Source organism: Dermacentor silvarum, chromosome 11, assembly GCF_013339745.2.
Source record: "Dermacentor silvarum isolate Dsil-2018 chromosome 11, BIME_Dsil_1.4, whole genome shotgun sequence".
NCBI classification, from domain to species: domain Eukaryota; kingdom Metazoa; phylum Arthropoda; class Arachnida; order Ixodida; family Ixodidae; genus Dermacentor; species Dermacentor silvarum.
Window position 1 is genome coordinate 108,287,215 of NC_051164.1, and position 19,737 is coordinate 108,306,951.

The 19,737-nt window shown below is 44.3% G+C and overlaps 1 protein-coding gene across 1 annotated transcript in view; it reads left to right on the forward strand.

The window, feature by feature from the left end:
• The window catches only part of LOC119433463 (F-actin-monooxygenase MICAL3-like), a 417,931-nt gene that overhangs the window by 79,733 nt on the left and 318,461 nt on the right, over positions 1-19,737 (forward strand). The window lies entirely within an intron of this gene.

The window sequence follows — 19,737 nt, forward strand, 5'->3', positions numbered from 1 at the left end:
TGAAAGACGCGCCCCTCGCGCCCTTTCACTCGCACATACAGCGTTCGGCGACGATTTCATCTCCAAATGACGTCATACGGAACCTCACGGCGACGGCGACGGCGACGGCGACGGCGACGCCGACGGCGACGGCGACGCCGACGGCAGAAATCTGCTTTTGAGTGTCCATATAATTGCTATCGCAATAAAAAAAAACACTGGGCCAAAAACGAATGTCTGATATGGCACGATGTGAACTCACAGCCTTTGCGATCTCGAATTAGATGCCTTAACCACTACACCACGCCAGATCCATTGAACTGATAAAAGAGTGGAAGCATGTCATGCAGCTCAACGCACGTACGTGTCACTGAGCATGACATGCCAGCTGCGGGAAGTCTGGCGTTGCATGTGCTTGCGGCCATATACGACTAAAACAAAAAAAAAAAACAAAAAAAAACTGCTGCCCAATTTCTCGTAGGACGACTAAACATTAGACTACAAACATAATGCGTAGCGAAAACGGGTCATCCAAGGCGAAAAATAAGGCCAAGGCTTCTCTGTTGTCATGTCTCTTGCGTGCCCCTTTTGCGCTACACATATAAACAATAATTCACCAGTCTGTTCTGCTAAGGCACATAAATGTTACAGGAAGTGTCAGCAAATGAGCAGGCTCTACTCATATCAACGTGGAGAATGACAGAAGAGCTTTGTTCTGTGTATAGACACATCTGTCGCGGAAACTTTAATTTTGCTGCTGTGGTGAAATAGGCGGATTGTGTTCATTTGATCGTTGGGAGGGGGCGGGGGGGGGGGGGGGGGGAGGCTGAGGCCCGACTATCTTTCCGAACCCTACCCATATATATGTATATATGGGTGTACGTATACATATATGTATATATATACATATATTTGTATATGTATATAACATTCCACGACAAGCGTGGACAAAACCGAAGCACGATCTGTTTATTCTTCTTCTTCTTCTCGTCTCCCCGTTACCACCAGATCTGTCCTTTGTCATCTCGGCCCACTACACTCTCCCGGGCTTTGTTTCATCCATCCGCTGCAAATAAGGGATGACGTTGGCAATGGCTGCTATTTCCATCGCACCATTTTCCGTCGTGTACCCGATGGTCTTGAGTACTCCTTCTTTTGTAGCCAATTTACCACTTTAAACGGACCCACAAGTTTTGTGTTAGGACCGCCATACCCTTTCCGCACCAGAACCATATCGCCTAATGCCATTGCGGGAATATTTGTGTTATGACGTTTGTCGAATGCTCTCTTCATCGCTTCGCTGTGCTTCCTTTGCTGTTCTGAGCTTTTCTTCGTTTCCTTCGAGTTAGGCTTCTTTGTTAGGCCAAGTATATTGTCCGCAGGCAAATAGGCAGGCTCCTCAAAGGCGACGTATTGAGGACTGCATCCCAGAGTGCTCGTATGAGATCTATTGTGGTACGACACAGCTGCTTGTAGGCAACACTTCCACGCTCCTGGGAATCCTGGATACATATATAGTTTTATATCCCGAATAACTCGCTCTGCTAGTACACTAGCTCATGGATGGTACGGTGCTGTGAACTTCAGGGTAATGTTTCTGTCGTTTGCCCACTTTGCAAATATGCCTGACTCTTGAATGCAGGGTCATTGTCGGATACGAGACATTTCAATCCCTTAAACATGTCTGTTTTCAAGAGTGATATGACAGCATCAGCATTTTCTTTTCCTGGCTTGGCAGCTAGCATCCTTGAGCATTCATCAATGCACACTAAAAAGGGCTGTGTTTTCTTCACTCCTTCGCTTTTTTTTTTTTTTTTAGTTCAGCGAAATCAACATGTACGGTTTCAAATTGCACATTTGAATGAGGTGGGAAAATAACGCTGTCTGTCTTCTGCTTATATTTTGCTTTGTTCAGTTGAAATTGTTGACAAGAGCTAATGTAATCGCTAACCTTTCTTCATACCGGGCCATGTAAATCTTCTCCTCATTTTGTAGTAGGTTCGCCAGAAGCCGTCATGCCCTCCTGACTCTGAACTGTCGTGATAGAGGTCAAGAACTTTTGTTTTCAGTGTATCCGGTACGTGAAACTTTCCGTCTAAATACATCAGCTGTTCAGTGCCTTCTGACATTTTAAGTGAGTTCACGCTTTCCTCGTTCCCACAGTTACTAACAATGGGAAGTCGAGAAAGTGCATCAGCATCTGACAATTCTTGTCCGCTCCTGTGTGCCACCTCATTTCACTGATCCAGCGAGCAACCCGCCCTTTCGGTTGAGTACCATTCAGCAAATGAGTAAGCGACTGCTGGTCAGTGAACAGTTTGAATTTCTTGCCTTCTAGGTCTGATCGAAACTACCTAATCGCTAGCACAACAGCCAATGCCTCCGTTTCAGTTGTGCTGCAGTTTTGTTCCGATTTTGTGAAAGTGTAAGAGTAATATCCAACCACTTGTCTTCCTCTTTCGCTGCCACTTGTGCTTATTCGTTGGTACAGTATACCACCTGCTCCGCAGTTCGATGCATCCGTTGTAAGTTCAAATGAAACAGTGAAGTCCGGTATAGTGAGGACCGGGTCTGATGATATGGCTAATACCAAATCTCTGTACGCCTTCTCACATTCTTCAGTCCAAACAAAATCGGTGTTTTTACGGAGTAGGTTGTTCAACGGTTTAGCTCGTGCTGCAAAATCCTTTGTGTAATTTCTAAAATGCCCTGCGAGGCCAAGAAAAACTCTTGACTGCATGTACATTGTCTGGCTTCTTCATCTGTCGTACACGTTCCACGCACTCCTCTTTCGTGCTCTTTGTGAATCCGTCCAAAATGCGACCGAGAAATGTAATTTTCTGTTTAAAAAATTCTATTTTCTTAAAATTCACTTTAGGTTTGGCGTCACTTAATGCCATCAAAACAGATGTCAAGTGTTCGGCGTGTGATGTTTCATCCTTGGAGTAGACTATGATGTCGTCTACATACACATTACAGAATAATCCGAGAAATGGCTTGAGGACACTATTCATCATCTTTTGGAAGCATGCTCCACTGTTTTTTTTTTTTTCATCTAAAAGGCAAACGACTATATTCGTACACATCAAATGGAATGACAAAGGCTGTATACATTTCATATCCCTCTTCGAGCGGAATCTGTCAAAATCCTTTGCAAAGGTCTACACGGGAAAATATTTTGTAGCCTCGGGTTTCTTCAATTATCTCGTCGATTCTTGGCATTGGAAAAGAAAAAAAATGTCCGTTTGGCGATTCAAGATCTGGTAATCAGTACACAGTCGCAGAGATCCGTCTTCTTTCGGAGCCAGAGTAATAAGCGAGGCGAACGTCGACACCGATGGCCGTATTATTCCAGCATCTAACCTATTCTGGATCTCATTTTTCAACCAAAGTTTCTTTTCGCGTGACATACTATAAGGCTTTTTTCTGACCGGCGTAATATCTCTCAGTTTAAAGGGAACAGTGAATTTTGTTGTAGCCGGTGGATAGTTGCCTAGACAGATAAGTTCAGGGAATTTTTCACGAACGTCTTTTTCACACTTAACAAGGCGGTCCGCGATATTCAAGGACGCGCACGTCTCTTGCGCCACAGTTACTTCATCATTCCAATAAAGGTTTAACGTCAGTGTCTTCATATCTGGTCTCGAAAGTAAGAATTTATAGTCGCATCCCTTCACGACAAGGGCGTCGATATTAGCCCTCCGGCCTTGATAAGAGACATTTGCTTTCGCCCATTCATCATATTTTTGTCTCGTCCCATCAAAGCGATGTACCTGCACCGCTCTTCCTCTAATTATTTCGTCACTTTTAACAAGCACCTCATTAATTACAGATACAGATGCACCACTATGAACCAATGCATCAACATCGTCTCCATTGATATTGAGTATAATATCAACAAGACTAAAGAGCGGTTAGAAATACAGTCTCAATTTTTGTCGTCAGGTGGGATTATAGACCCTCTTCTATTAGTTTTTTGGTTGCGCTTCTTCTGAATGAAAGGCTACTGGTTCTGCGTCCTTGCTGTTAGTAGACATTAAGTTGACGACTCGATTTCGGCCATGAGGATTTTCGAGCTCGCGAGACCTCCATGGAGCCCTTTCGAAAGTCTGATCTGTCCGATGCACATTTCGTGGTATAAAATTGGTGCAGATGTTTCTGAAACATCCCAACAGTTCCTCGATAGTTTTAGGCGACTTTACTTGCACCTGCCGCTGAAATTCCCTGGGTAAGCCATGAACAATCAGTGGCACTACTGCGAACTCCGGTAGTTCTGCGTTTGCCATGTGAAGAAGCCACCTTTCCTCGTAAAGATATTCTAGAGGCTTTCCTGAGCGATATTTATAAAAAATAGCTCGGTCCCACCTTTCAACCGGGTTTTCGTCAAAAGCTGCCAAAAAGCTCGTTCTCCAATGCTTCCATGTATCCGTCATATGTCCAGCGTAATGGATGTCATACCACTTCTTGGCCAGTCCGCTGAGGAACTGACGCACGTTCCTGATGCGATCGCGGGGTTCGTCCCAGGAGTTCTCCTCACACGCTTGTTCGTAGAACTGGATCCAAGTCTCTGGGCTTGAGCTCTCTCCATCAAAGAAGTCGGGCATTACCATCTGCTTGTTTTGTCGTTGTTGGGCTTGATAACAGTCAAAAGATTTTCCATGAGTTGCTGCTGGTTGCTCGGCGTGTTGCTGCTGCAGGCGAAGCATTTCTAGCAGGCACGAGTCCATGGAAGAGTTGGTCCTGCTCGGTGAAGTTCTTGCTGCCAGCTGCACCAGCGGCGTCATGACGTGTTCTTGAAATTCGGAGTGTTTCGTTCTTATCTTCACTGATGCTTGAACATCAATCTCCTGCAGCGTCTTCCCAGCCTTTTGGGCGACGAACTCACGAAGCTTGGGAGCGGTTATGCTTTCGCGTAAATCATACTTGACGTCTTCATCCACTTCACACGTCGAAAAATACGACTGATGGTGCGCGTCTCTGGCTATACTCAGCGTTATCCACAGACTGCGCCAATGTAACATTCCGCGACAAGCATGATGATGATGATGATGATCCTTTATCATGGCTCGCACCCACTGAGGGGGATAGGCAAAGAATAGGGCGGCAGTAGGTACCTAAAGAAAATTATTTTTGAAAATGAGAAAAGCAAATTAAAAGAAAGCAAAAACAAAAACAAAGAAGATTTTGGAATAACTAGACTAGTGTGCAAACGAGCTGTCAGACTAACTGAAGAGTGAATTTTAAATGAGGTTACAATCAAGGTGAGAATAAATACAATGTTACTAACGAATTTGGAGAAACAAATTTCAGTGAAATGAATACTGATCTGATAGGTAGAATAAAGTTACAATAATTAGCAGGGTAATCGTCTTGTTTCAGTTAAAAATTCAAACACTGCGCAACAAACGTCTCTGTGACATTAGCCGAGGGTGGAGGCCCCAAATGATAATAGTACTGGTGTACTTAATCTTAATTCAATTTTGCAGAGTGGAGCTTCGAGTAATATCTTTCTCTCGTTTCAATAACGTCGGCATGATAAAAAGTAGTGGTCAATTATTTCGATTTTCTTACAACTGTGGCACAGAGGGGACATTGTCAGACCAGCTCTATGTAAATAGAAATTCAATTCCGGGATGCGACAGCGTAATTCGGAGTATGTAACTTCCAACTGCCGAGAAGGACACCACTGATTATTCCAGCAAATGCCGAGATGCTGAAAGTCTGTAGACGGAATCAGCGATAATTTGCTTAAGTCATTTCGTAGGCAAAACGTTCTGAATCTCGATGCAGTGACGTAAGCTGTATCCGGTAAAATATGAATAACAGGTCCATTTAAAGATGTTCTGGCTAATAAATCTGGAATTTCGTTTAAGTATAAACCGCAGTGTCCAGAACCTAGAGCAAATAAATTTTTTGTAACGTTGTAGGGACTAAATTTTGGAACACATTTAAGGTAGTTGTATTCGTTGCCAAGGAAAGCGACGCACATACCGATCGAGAGTCTCTTACTACGACAGCTGACAATTGATTCGGGGGTAGTTTGCGCAGTGCTAAAACAATCGCCAATAATTCTGCTATGAAAATAGTCGTGTAATCCGGAAGGCGAATAGAAAAGGACCAACTAAGAGTAGGAGAAAAGATGCCTACGCCATGCCTTCTCGCCTAACATTGAAGCGTCAGTGGCTATTATATTGTTTGTTTCCTGGTGAGAGAGCTAATCTTGTAATTGGTCACTTAAATATTGGAATGGCATTAGTTTAGCATTCGAGGGGAAAATATCGTAAAATTCAATTAGGAGGTTTTTCTTGGGTTGACTTTTTGGGTGAATGCGTTGAATTTGCACATTTAGTGGTGTTAGCTGTGCCTGTACGAATACGATTTTAGGGGTGTACAGTCGCGACCAATGATTATTCAAAAATGTACTTGGTTCATTGATGAAAACATACATTGATCTCCTTTGAGGAGAATCGTAAAACTTCAGGTACGTTTGTACAGTAAGTATTCTGAATCTACTTTTTAAACATGGTAATCGCGCTTCCATATACAGAACGGTGTTTGCAACAAACTTAGGGAGTCCAAGGCACAGACGCAGAGCTTCCCTTTCTAATAGTACCAAAGGTTGACTTTCATAAGCTGGACTGCCAGAAAACAAGACGCACCCAAATTCCATGATCGGTCAGACATACATTTTATATATCATAATTAATGTGTGTCTTCGTAACCCGTATCGTCGGTTACTGATTTTACGCAACCATCCCACAGCCCGAGTTGCCTTAAACGCGATGTTTTCAATGTGGCTTTTCCAGTTTAGTGTTCCATCACATGTAATTCCCAGGAATTTATGAGAATCCGCCTGGGGAATGAACTCTTGGCGATACATCAGTGAAGTGTGAACGGGAACATCTAAAGGAAAGAGAAGGAGTGCACTTCTACTAACGTTCAGAGACATATGTATGGTCTCAATCCAAGATTCAAGAGTAGATAAGTAATTTTGTAACATCTGATAAAGTGAATGTAGATCATCATTCGATACAAAAAAAAAGTCACAGTTTCGCCCTAAGGGCGAAGCAATGCATGCGATAGCAACACAGCAATGTCATACGAAGTAAGGTGAGCGGCTTTGGTAGCAATATGAATTGTAGTAAACATGACCTGATTAAGTAAGCAGGTGTGCTGCGGCGTAAGTAGACCGACATGAAGAGAGCTCGAGACTCGATGACCACGAGAAGGCGCGTGTGAAACGGTGGTGTTGATGAGAAGCGCTTCCCGTGGGCAGCGCGCGTGCGAAGGGACACACCTGTAGCGCTGCACTGCCGATCCGGGCAGCATTACATGTGTAGCGTGCGTTGGAAAATGTGGCCCGACTATTACTAACTGAATGAACAAGCGTGGTGTGAGCGCGCACAAACAAACATGAATAGATCACACTGAATGACTGCAGACAACGACTGTCAAAACGCTGGCAGTAAGCGCGTATATACGCCGCAGCAGCGGGCGAAGGTACGTGCGGTCTATCGCTTCAACAGAAACTGAGCGGCGAACGCACAGTGCATAAAGGTCAGAGCCGTGTGGAGATAAGAGACGGTGCGGCGAGCCACGAGCGCGGTTGTTGGCAGAGGAAAAGTGCGCCCCCCTCCCCCCCGCTCCCTCCGGCGCTGGCTTCCCGCTTCCTTGCTTGCGCGTGGGAGAGATAAGAGAACGTGCGGTCGAGCGACGAGCGCGGTTGCTGGCACAGTAGAAGTGCGCCCCCCCCCCCCCCCCCGCTCCCTCCGGCGCTGGCTTCCCGCTTCGTTGCTTGCGCGTGGGAGATTGAGTGCGTTCGCTCTCCGTGATAGCGCGCGTCCCAGCACGCTTCCGCTCGGGCATACGGCGCGCGGTGAAGATTTTATCTATACGAAACCTCACGGCGACGGCGACGCCGACGGCAGAAATCCGGTTGAAGTGTCCATATAATTGCTATCGCAATAAAAAGCGATGTCATCGGCATAAACGTATACATGAATGTCCTGGAGCAGCGGGATGGAGCTTAAAAATATAATAAATAAAACAGGAGATAATACTGACCCTTGTGGGACTCCCCTCTTCTGCTTATACCTAGACGATGAACATCCGCTTTGAAAACTGTAGAATTCTCTTTCCCTTAAAAAATTTGAAAGCCACACCGTGATGTATTTCGGAAACCTGTAGTTCTCTAATTGCTTTATCAGTATGCCATGTTCCACGGAATCATAAGCTTTAGCTAGATCTAGGGTCATTAATGCTGAATATTCTCTTCGGCGACGAGCAAGTTGTATGCGACTCTCTAAGTCTACGTGCGCACACCAAATCGAGCACCCAGATCTAAAGCCAATTTGACAGGGGCTGAGTATTAAGTTTTCAGAAATATAGGTCGTCATTCGACAATTCAAAATTCGTTCTATTAGTTTAACTAAATTTTGATGTGAGGGAAATTGGTTTAATAGTATTACGATATCATCGAAAGTTGTTCAAGGGACGAGCCGCCGCGAGAAAGACGATGAAGTGTGTCTGTGCTCTTGGTGCGAGCGAGTGTCGGCCTGGCTGTCTGGCTCCAGTGTAAATAGCCTGTAAATAGCCTCTTTCGTCTGTGTCCTTCCCCACGTAACAATATTATCTAAATTATATCCACTTCCCTGTTTTTTAAGTATCAGAATTACCTTAGCAATTTTCCATTCTGAAGGTACCCATGCATTTTTAAAGACTAATTTACCATGTTCAAAATTTCTTGCGGGAACAATTCATACAAAATTTTCATCACGGCTGTAGTAACTCCATCTGGTCCTGGCGCTGAAGAAGGCAGATAGCGAACAACATTCGCCAGTTCTTGTAATGTGACTTCCTTAAATTCCTCCAGTGGTAACGGTTTCACAATGTACGGTGGAATTGATTGAAGTGAACCTGTCTTCCAGTCCCTTTCCAATATTTTCTAATAATTCGGACAATTCACGTGGCGAAAGCACGAAAGAGTCAATATTTGCTGGAACTGAAATCATTTTTCGAGAGCGTAAAAATCAAAAAAGTGCTATTTTTTTTATTTAGACAGATAAGTGAATTTATTCATATCATACTCAGCTTTGGCTTTAGCTATCGTACGCTTGAAAGATGCAGCAACAAATTGGCAATCACTCCAATTCTTTGGACATTGATTACAAAGAAGTTGCTTCCAGGCAGCTTTTCGTTTTCGGTGGGCCCTCGCGCAATCTGAATTCCACCACGGACTTAATGGTTTACCTGTGTTGCAGGTTAAATTAACTGTTGCATTATTCGCGGAACGCTTTAAAACTGCACAGAAGCTCATAACCCTAATATCTTCTTGTATATCTGTACGTGAAAGCATGATATACTTCCAGTCTTTTTGAAGCTTGTCATAGTTTACAAATGTGTTATTTTTCCTTCTACGAGAAATCACAGGGAAATCAATTTGAAAAATAATTGGAAGGTGGTCGCTGTTCATAGCACAGTCTATAGTATTCCACGAGGATATAGCTAAAGATGAGCTGGAGAAAGTGGCCGATTGAGACTGGCCGCGAACAAAGGTAGTAACTTTTGAATTTAGACAAGATAGATTATTATCAAGAGTCCATTCCCACAGGCGTTTTCCTTCTGAATCACTTTTAAAACCCCAAGACACATGGTGTGAATTGAAGTCCCCAGCGAATACTATGTCTCTTCTGCAGGAAGCTAATACGGTGTCTAGAGAAAAGGTATCCTGCACTCCTGCTGGGAAATGTAAGTTAACTAAGGTAAAAGGGGAGCAGTCTGGGAGTGTAATGTCTAATGCTAAAATTTCGCATTCGGTAGACATGCTTTGATACGATATCGTGGCTTTGTGACTAAATTTAGTTGAGACCAAGAAAGCAACGCCACCACCTCTGGCAGGGCGATCCAAACGAAACAGCCGATAATATTTGAGGGAATATTTTTGACCATTTGAAATCCAGGTTTCTTGTAAGATAATTATGTCTGGGGAAAATTGAGAAGAATTATACGATAGAACTGTAGTAGCAGAAACAACTGAACGACAATTCCACTGTAACATTTTTAGAGAGCCTATGGTGAAGATAGAACGGTAGCGGAAACCGCCTGATCCAAATTACTCTCTTTCAAGAAGTCCTTCTTGGAGAGGTTCACTTTTTGATATTTTTTAGTTTTTGACTTTGAAGAAATTTTGTTGGGGGGGGGGGGGGGGGTGGAATCTTGTGCGTTTTAGACTTTTGTGTTCCATGTCTACATCCTGGTAGTCTTCATATTCTTCCGTTAGGGGTTCCGGTTCCGTCTATTCTACATGAGTATAAGGTCCTGCGCAAGGGTAGTCAGCTAACGGGTTTGACGACGATGTTTGTTTTTGAGTTAGGCTTAGTACATTTGAAACCTGGGATGCAGGAGCTTGGGCAGAGGCTGCACCAATGAACTGCGCCATCTGACTAGACATCATTTGTGCCAAGGACTCAAAAAGAGTTGTTTTAAGTCGTTCCATAGCCTTCTCCGTAGCTTTCTCTACTGCCTCTGCTATGGCCTTGGGTAGAGAAACATCTATACCAGCGATGTGACGATGTCTTTCGCCTGCGTAGCCCTGGAATCTTCCCTGAACCTCTGTAACTGCTTCCCTACATGAGCATCGCCTGCGTTCCACCACTTCTAGTATTCTTAATTCTCGTTCCTTCGCAGAACAGTTCGAATAGTCTGCAGGGTGTGCTTCATTACATAGACAACAATATTTTTTCCTGAGTCTTACATTCTGTGCTGTCGTGATTCTCTCCACATAGGCGCATCGAGTAGCCGACCTGCATCCTTTTATAGTGTGTCCGTTGCACCAACATTTCAAGCACTGTAGTGGTCCTGGGGAAAGTGTCTCTACTCTCTATATCAGGGGCCATGCCTTGATTTCAGTTGGACGAACTGTTCCCGCGAACGTAACTATCACGGATTCCGTAGGTTACTTCTTGTTCTCAATAACTCGGCTACACCGGTATACGGATACAGCTCCAGCAACTGAAAACAAGTCTAGTACTTCTGAGGGGTCCAGGCTCGCGTCGACCCCACGAACTAAGCCTTTCGAGCATGCAAGGTGTGCTGGAATAAACGGGCTCACCGGATTCGATGCAAATTCAGAACAGTTGAGAAGGGCTCGATCGCACTCCTGGTCCAATGAACAGCAAAGAATACCACCGCGACCAAACTGACGGACCTCGGTGATCTTTTAGAACTGGGAGGAGGCCTTTCGAAGCTCCACCTGAATCGCTTCCTTATTCTTCATCTGTATCGATCCCCCATTTGTAGGCACAAGAGCCACAGGGACACTTTTGTTGCCACTGCGTAAAAATTAGTCTATCGGCCACTCTCGGGGAGGGATAGAAGCTAGCCAAGGGGAATGCCCTTGACCGGGGGAAGAAAGAGACATCAGGTTAGTCTGACTTGCTTACACTCACAACACAATAAACCGAAAGGTGAAGAAAAAAAAACAGTAAACAAGCCAAAAGAACAACCGAGACGTTAAACGAACAGTAAATACCGCCGCCCGATACTTGACCACGTCCGAGATCGCCTGCGTGTGCTCAATTTGTTTCTTCTTCTTCTTCTTTCCCCCGTTCCCACCAGATCTGTCCTTTTTCATCTCGGCCCACTACAATATATATATATATATATATATATATATATATATATATATATATATATATCTTTTAATAACAGATTCTGAAGAAACTTCATGTGTGACCTCGAAGAGTTGTTCACTGAAGTTTCGGCATCATATGAATACGAGTACTTACAAGACCTCATAGTAGGAGACAGTTCAATTTCACGGCCTGAGTCCCCTCGCATCACCGAGAGACTGGCGTCTCTTGAATGAGCCATGCGACAAGCCGATTCAGTAAGACACGTTAGGGAGATATATGTGTTTTGTGCGTATTAAGTCGTACAAATACACATCAATGAAAATATCCATGAATGCCTTATGAATGTTTTAATGCACAAAGATACAACAAAGAAATATTTTCCTGGCGAAAGGTCAGTTGAGACGATAAGACACAACATATATAAAAATTACACAATATATAACAATTTCTGAACACAACTTATGTGTAGAATTATTATCGTAAAGCAATGTGACCCTATAACACAACTAGTTTAATTACTTGTCAAAGCATGTCTTATGACATTGGTTTCATTTATTTCCCGGTGGCGGAATAAAGGATCATAGAGTAAGAAGTTATCAGGCGCACAACAGCCATATTAACAAATAAGTCAGAAAATTGGGAGGACGCTTAAGCTTCGCTTTTAAGAGTGGAACGCGATAGCATTCAAAGATCCCTGACTGCTTCTCACGCTTCCCGACAACTGCAGCTTCAGCAACCGTAATAGTTACCAGAAAACACTGGCGGCGAACGCTATGCTCGAAGGCGAGCTTTCTAGTAGAAAGGCGGCCTCTTGCGTGGAGCGATCCCGGAGATATTGCACAGACGCGCCAAAAAATTGTATAATATTCAGGTTTCCCTTTTATTGCGATAGCAATTATATGGACACTCCAAAGCAGATTTCTGCCGTCGGCGTCGCCGTCGCCGTCGCCGTGAGGTTCCGTATGACGTCAATGGAGATCAAATCGTCGCCGTGCGCCGAACGCTGTATGTGCGCGTGAAAGGGCGCGAGGGACGCGCGCTTTCACGGGGAGTGAATCCACGGCGGGGAACAAACGCGCGTTCTGCGCCTTGCTCCGGGCCGTGGCGGAGGGGGGGGGGGGGGGGGGGAGGGAAGGGAGGTGACGTTTAGCTGCGGCACCAAGTGCCTATTTATATCAGAGGCTCCGGCAACAGTCACGAACGCCGCACGCATTTTGTGCGAACGCGGGCAAAACACCGACGGCGTCGACAACAGTTCTGCGCGTTGCTGGTGCTGCTGCATGTCAAAATTTATGCAGCTGATAAAACTACTATCCTTACTCCGTATAGCTCTCTACAAATTCGCTATCGCAATTGATGCTTCGCCTTTCAGGTGAAACTGCGACACCTTTTTTGTTTCGTACTTTTAATATTTCAGTCTGAGAAGATTTAACATAAAAGGCATGCGCTGTGGGTGCTTTGTTTCATGACGTTTGTTTGTGGATTGTCATTCTCGAAATTCCGAGGAACAGCTTTGCCAAGAATGCAAGACAAGGTATGAGCAACATTAATGATAGAATGGTGTGGCATACCTAAACATATTTGGAGGGCCTGCGGGGTTGGGGATAATTTTCTCGGCCGCGGGGCCCTTAACGCTATCGCGAAAAAATTCGAGGACATCTAATACTTGTTATGAGTTGCGAATGCGAAATTATTAATGTCCAATTAAACGCCGCTGAGCGGTCCTTCGAGTTATGAACTCCTCGAGGGCAAGCGAGCGCATTGAGACGCTTGGCCAATGCCTGCTACATAGCACAAGGCCGGTGCACTTCGGTCCGTGACAACATGCTACCTCGCTCAACTACCATAGAATGTAAAGGGGCCGCTCTCGAGTAAGCCGCAGTAATTTTGACGTCACCCCTTTCGTCACGCAGGGCTTGGCAATGGAAATTTCGGTCCAAGTAGCATGATGTCATAAAGCAGAGTGCACATACTTGATATAAAGGCATAAAGGCCCCGGTTTAGTCCAGTGGGTAAGGCGCTAGGCTTCTGGGTGTTGGGTTGTAGGTTCTAAACTCACTACCGCGAATTTTTTTCTTTTCGAAATTGTTTTTTATGCAATAATTTCTTTAGAGCGATTATAATACCGAGGCGAAGTTAGAACGCAGGCGAGGGCTTGCGCGGACGAGGAACGCGCGAATAACATGGGCTTCCGACGGTGACGTGGCGTCGTGGCGATGCCCTCTCCTCTTACGTAACACCCGGCGCGCCAACAGTTGTTCCCTTTCGCCCGCTGTGCTCCGTCGAGGCGTTCGTGTGACGTGGCGTGGCAGTCAATGGGAATTTGGGAGCCATTTTGCTGCTAAATACGCCGGCTTTTTCGCTCAATGGGCCATTTGATGCTCTCGCATCAATAAATAATTAAATAAATAAAACACAGCGATATCTTCAAAGCTCGGGCCCCTCCCCCCTGTAGTCGGCGCCTATGCGTGGTTGCGTAATGGCTTTGGTGTTGTGCTGCTAAGCCCGAGGTTGCGGGATCGAATCCCAGCCGCAGCAGCCGCATTTCGATGGGGGCGAAATGCAAAAAACACCCGTGTACCGTGCATTGAATGCACGTTAAGGAACCCCAGGTGATCCACATTAACCTGGAGACCCCCACTACGGCGTGCATCATAATCAGATCGTGGTTTCGGCAACTAAAATCACCGAATTTATTTATTTCTTATTTTTTTAGTTGGTCGACTGTTTAAGTCGAGCAAGAGCAACCAAGCAAGCAGTCGAAGAAAACTGCGATCAGCGTTTGGCACGAAGAAAGTGTCCCTTCGAGTTCCGTTTAAGCGGATTCTGCTGTAATTGCTTGCGCGATAAAATAAAAGCAGTGTTGACAATACTGCCAGCTGACCGGCCTTAATCTGCTTGCACTGAGTTAACATGCGGGTAGACTCGAATTTTCAAAATAAACTACCTTTAATTGTTTCTTGCTCTTTTTTTTTTTTTTCGCTAGAATGAATTTGCCCATCTGCATGCCGTCATGCAACCGACGCCGCTTATGAACGACGTACACTGGCATAACGTTTTCAGCTTCCTTTCGTAAAAAAGTTGAGCGCTAATTCAATTACACAGCGCAAGCCACCCGGATACCTCTTCAGGTTTCATTGAAGGACACATTTATCATTAATGATTTTGGTTATCGCAAACATAAAATATGGGCGCCTCGTATGGGTTGACGTTAGATTTAACCAAAATACCCTATTTATTGCGTAATGAACGCACTCGCATAATGAACGCACCCCCAACTGTAGTCGTCAAAATTTTGCAGTCTTTTTTTTTTTTTTTTTTCACCGCGTACTATAAAACGCACCCTGAACTTGCTGTCGTGAAGTAGGAGAGATACAGTCAAGGAGGTTTTAAAAAATACTGGAGTGGAGCTGCCGTCTCAAAAGTGAAGCCGGACCGCCGCCATCTTACCATAGGCAAGCAATAACATTAGCAAATAGCGGGGAATATACGAAGCACTTTCTTCCCACTCCGTGCTGTTTTAGGTGGATAATTTAGCCGTGCAGATATCGTTGGACGTCTTCCTTTCTGTCACTGGTTTCAGAAGAAAACCTTGTTATTTTCAAATTTTATGGCACAACATGATAATAATACACCGCTAAAGGTAATATTTTAAGCGAAAGGTTCGAGCTTTTAATTTTAAATTAGCCTAGCATTTGCAATACCTTGCCAAAAGGACGTGAGCTGCTAGCAGATTTCCGCTGTCACAGCCCTCTTTCAGAGTAGAAGTATAAGCAAACTGTGACTTCACCTGTGCTGGTAACTAACTGCGGGGGCTGCCACTCCAGATATCTTTTTAAACCCCCTTGGATACAGTACGAACCCGCCGTGGTTGCTCAGTGGCTATGGTGTTGGGCTGCTGAGCGCAATCGCGCGATCGAATCCCGGCCACGGCGGCCGCATTTCGATGGGGGCGAAATGCGAAAACACCCCTGTACTTAGATTTAGGTGCACGTTAAAGAACCCCAGGTGGTCCAAATTTCCGGAGTCCCCCACTACGGCGTGCCTCATAATCAGAACTGGTTTTGGCACGTAAAAACCCATAATTTTTTGGATACAGTACGACTCGGCGTCTGATATGGCGTCCGGCGGGTACGATTGTATCGGACGCCGTTTCGGACGCCGAATTGTTCCGTGCGTCTCCTACTTTTATTGCGATAGCAATCGTATGGACACTCCAGGCCACCGTGTAAGAGAGTATATATCTTACACCGTGTTCCACGCGCATTTTAGCTGTCAGCGTCGACGATCGCGGCTCTTTCTCCCGTGTTCGAGGGAGGAAAGCGGGGAGGAAACGCGCCGTATCTCGTCGCGTGGATAGCGCCGGGGGGAGGGGAGGGAGCGAGGCGGTGCAGCAACTGCACATTGTGCGGCTGCGCGCGCGTGCTATCTTAAATGCAATCTGCGTCGGGGGATGAGTCTAGGTGCGCCGGCGGCTTATACATTTGTGCGTGGTCCGTTATCGCCGCTGAGTTTGCGTTGAAGCAATACACTGCACGAAGGTCACTTCGCTCGCTGTTGCAGCCGCGCTTCCTCACGCCAGCGTTTCGACAGCGAGTGCCTGCGGTCATTTAGTTTGATTGGCTCATGTTTGCCTGTGCGCGCTGACACCATGCTGGTTAAATTGGCAAGTTTATACGGTCGATAAAACTACTATGCTTACTTCGTATAGCTGTCTACGCATTTGCTATCGAAATCGATGGCTTGCCTTTCGGGCGAAACTGTGACTTTTTCAGAGGTGGCCGCGGAAAAAAATCGCTCAAAATTTTACCCCGCATAATAAACGCACCCCCCCCCCTCCCGACTTTGCGCATATTTTTCGGGAAAAAAGTGCGTTCATTATGCGAGTAAATACGGTATCTTTAGACGAGCCATAACCACCTACATTATTTCTGGTCAAGCCATATGTGCTTGCAATGCTGCTCTGGGTATGTTGAATCAGAGCTTAAACATATGCACATAAACAGACACGCAGGTACGCGCATGGGCAAGTTTGAGTCCTGACTTTTCTTCCAGGGCCACTTTCTCCGAGCGTTCCATGCACTTTTCATCTTTATTATTGTTATTATTATTATTAGTATTATTATTCGTCACGATACCGTATGCGTCCCGGTGGAGCAGGACATTGCGACGTTTGCGCAGTCGCTCCTACTCGCTCATTCACCTCTATGCTGCTACTCGTTATGAACGCTTGTTTAGCAGCATAGCGGACGACCTACAATGTAGTCCATCTTTTAGTATATTTGTGCTCCCCTTGTGTACCATACCCATTCTGGAGGAGAGAGAGAGGAATAGAAAAAGGAAAGGCAGGGACACATACCAGCTTTCTACACCCGATCCCTTATACCCTTAAGGCTTTAATAATGTTACCAAACTGGAAAAGCTCGTTAACCTCCGCGCATTTCCTTTCTTCTCTCTATCTCTCTCTTCATAATAATACTACTGCTCAGTGGCCCAAGACTAGGGTAGCCCAAATACTTAAAACTGAAGAAAATGGTGCAAGCTGTTGAATATCATGCACTTTTTCATTAAGAAGTCTATGGTTTATAGGCACCTAATTAGCCTAGGTTATACGTATAGGTTTTATTCGTGATTTCTTGTTTTATTACGCATAAAACAAATACTGGCACTAGATTGTCGGCCAAAATTCTGCGCTACATTGGACAGTGAACCCCGTCGGCGCATACCCAGCTGCTCCAGAATGGCGTAGGCATTATGTACGAAATTTAAGTAAATCAAAGATGAAGTTGCATACCATGCACTCTTCCATTAGGAGATCTGGTGTCGCTTAGAGATTTCTACGGGAGCCAACTTTATATGCACCAGATTTATGTTGTGATTTAATGTTTTATTACGCATAACACAGGTGTGCTCAAAGGCAGTATATCTTGTCGGTCAGTATTCAATGCTATACCAGGTGTTTATTTTTTTATATGGAACCTATTTTTTAAAAGAAAGTGTCCTATCTAGGCCCCTGCTGTTTTTGCCAATAGGCTATGTGGCTAGGACATTCTCAGCGAGAAAATTTTCAGAGCGTTAATGAAAAAACTTAAGTATGCTAATTAACTTTTTAGTTACTAACTTTAACACACATTGAGGGCCGAGGAGTTATGAAGTCATGTCTGCTTAGAAGAAATCCTAGGACTAGCACCACTTATGAGATATCTGCCCCCAGAATTAGCTAAAAATTCCTCGGGCTTTCAGTTGAGATCATCCTGAAGTGTTAGAGGCAGGCTTTTGGGAAACTGTTAAATGGAATGCCAATGTATCTCGTAGCATATTTTAGGGTGACATATCTCAAAAGTGGTGCTAGTTATAGAATTTCTGCTAAGCAGACACGACTTCACTACTCCACTTCAATTTTGCAATTACGACATGCGCCCTAAAGTCAGTCATTAAAAAGTTAATTAGCATATTTTAGTTATTATTTAAATTATTCTCAACATTTGCTAATGTCAGTCTAGCCACCTAGCCTATCAGCAAAGATGACAGGGACCTAGATGACAGCTTCCTAAAAAAGTGTGTTTTACATAAAAAGAAACATCTGGTATATAAGCTTGTTTATTCAGGTAGATAACACTGAAGGATGCAAAAGTTAGAATTGTGGACAAAGAAAACTTTGCTTGAAACATTTGCTACTCTAACCCAGCAGATATCAAAATGGAAAGTGTTGCTCCCTCACTTGAGCGTCGATGCACAAAGCATGCAACAGGAGCCACGCTACAAGGCTCAGTGATAGGCACGGTCACTTGTGGAGTGACTCAGAAACATTTGTCGTGTCATGACACCTCATGATCAAGTCACTTGGCCTCATGTGTCCGATGCAGCTCACAGCCGTTTCTCTAGTGTAACCATCATCATAGGCAAGAATTATGTTTCACAGTGTTTTCAATCCTTTCCAAAATTAACTAGAAGGCGATGACACATCTGTTCACTGCATGGTGCATGTGGAACTGTGTGAAGATGGTTTAACCAAATTGTTGCCGTTAGCTTTTAACACTAATTTGTCACGGATGACAAAAGGCAACCACGAAGTGCATTTGGAATACCGCACGACATGAAAACCGAGGAGGCACCTTCATCATGCCAAGCCTCCACACCATGTTGCATCTTCATCCCCATGTCTATGCAAAGAAAAGCAGCTTTTATCATACGAGACATGAGATTACTTTGTGCATATACATGGAGATGCTGGTTCTGGCATCTATCAGTGGAACTTAAACAAACACTGGGTTTTTCACGAGTCAATAAAGAGAATAGACTCAAAAAGCCATTACGTATTTAGCCATTTATTGAGCACTACCTGACTCAGCCATCGTCAAAAGAAACAGGTAACTTCATTTAATCTATATGTTCATTGCTATAAGGTCAGCACATATATATTCTTCATAAGTATTACTCATGTAAATACCTTCAATTTTTTTATACTTTCATACTGAAAATTGCAAAATTCACATGAATAACCCTCTGCCTCATTTATGCTCTCCTATTCCAAATTGTGAGAGTACTAACATTTTTCATTAAATACAAGGAGCTCTTAAATATAATAAAGCTCGCACATAGGTCATTTGGTTAAAAAAGATGCTTATTATACACTGACACACATTTTTATTGTTGCTTGCAAGTGGACCTTCGGTCAACCAAGAAGCTTGTGAATGAGAAACACCTCCTTTAAAGGGACCCTCAAACCTATTTTAACATAGTAAAAAAAACATTGCCAATTTGTTACCGAGGCTCCTGTGAACATGTGAGCCAAATATCATTGCACTACATAAAGCAGGGAACTTACACTCTCATGTCAAAAGCAGTGAACAGAGGCTTGCTCTCACATCTGCAAAGTCATCACCAGAAGCTGATCGAAAGTAGTTAGCCAAGCAAGACTACTGGCTAATTTTGTGAGTGCAAGAACATTCTTAGTAATACATAACTGCTAAATTTGAGTTAAATAAATGAGATATTTATGTCTGTGATCTCGAAAAGACAGAAACATAATTTCATGTTTGCACTACATACAGCTGCGTCTGTTGCTCGTGGCCTGAGATATGACAGCGGAATTCTGCATAGCGTAGTCTACCGCGGCCGCTAT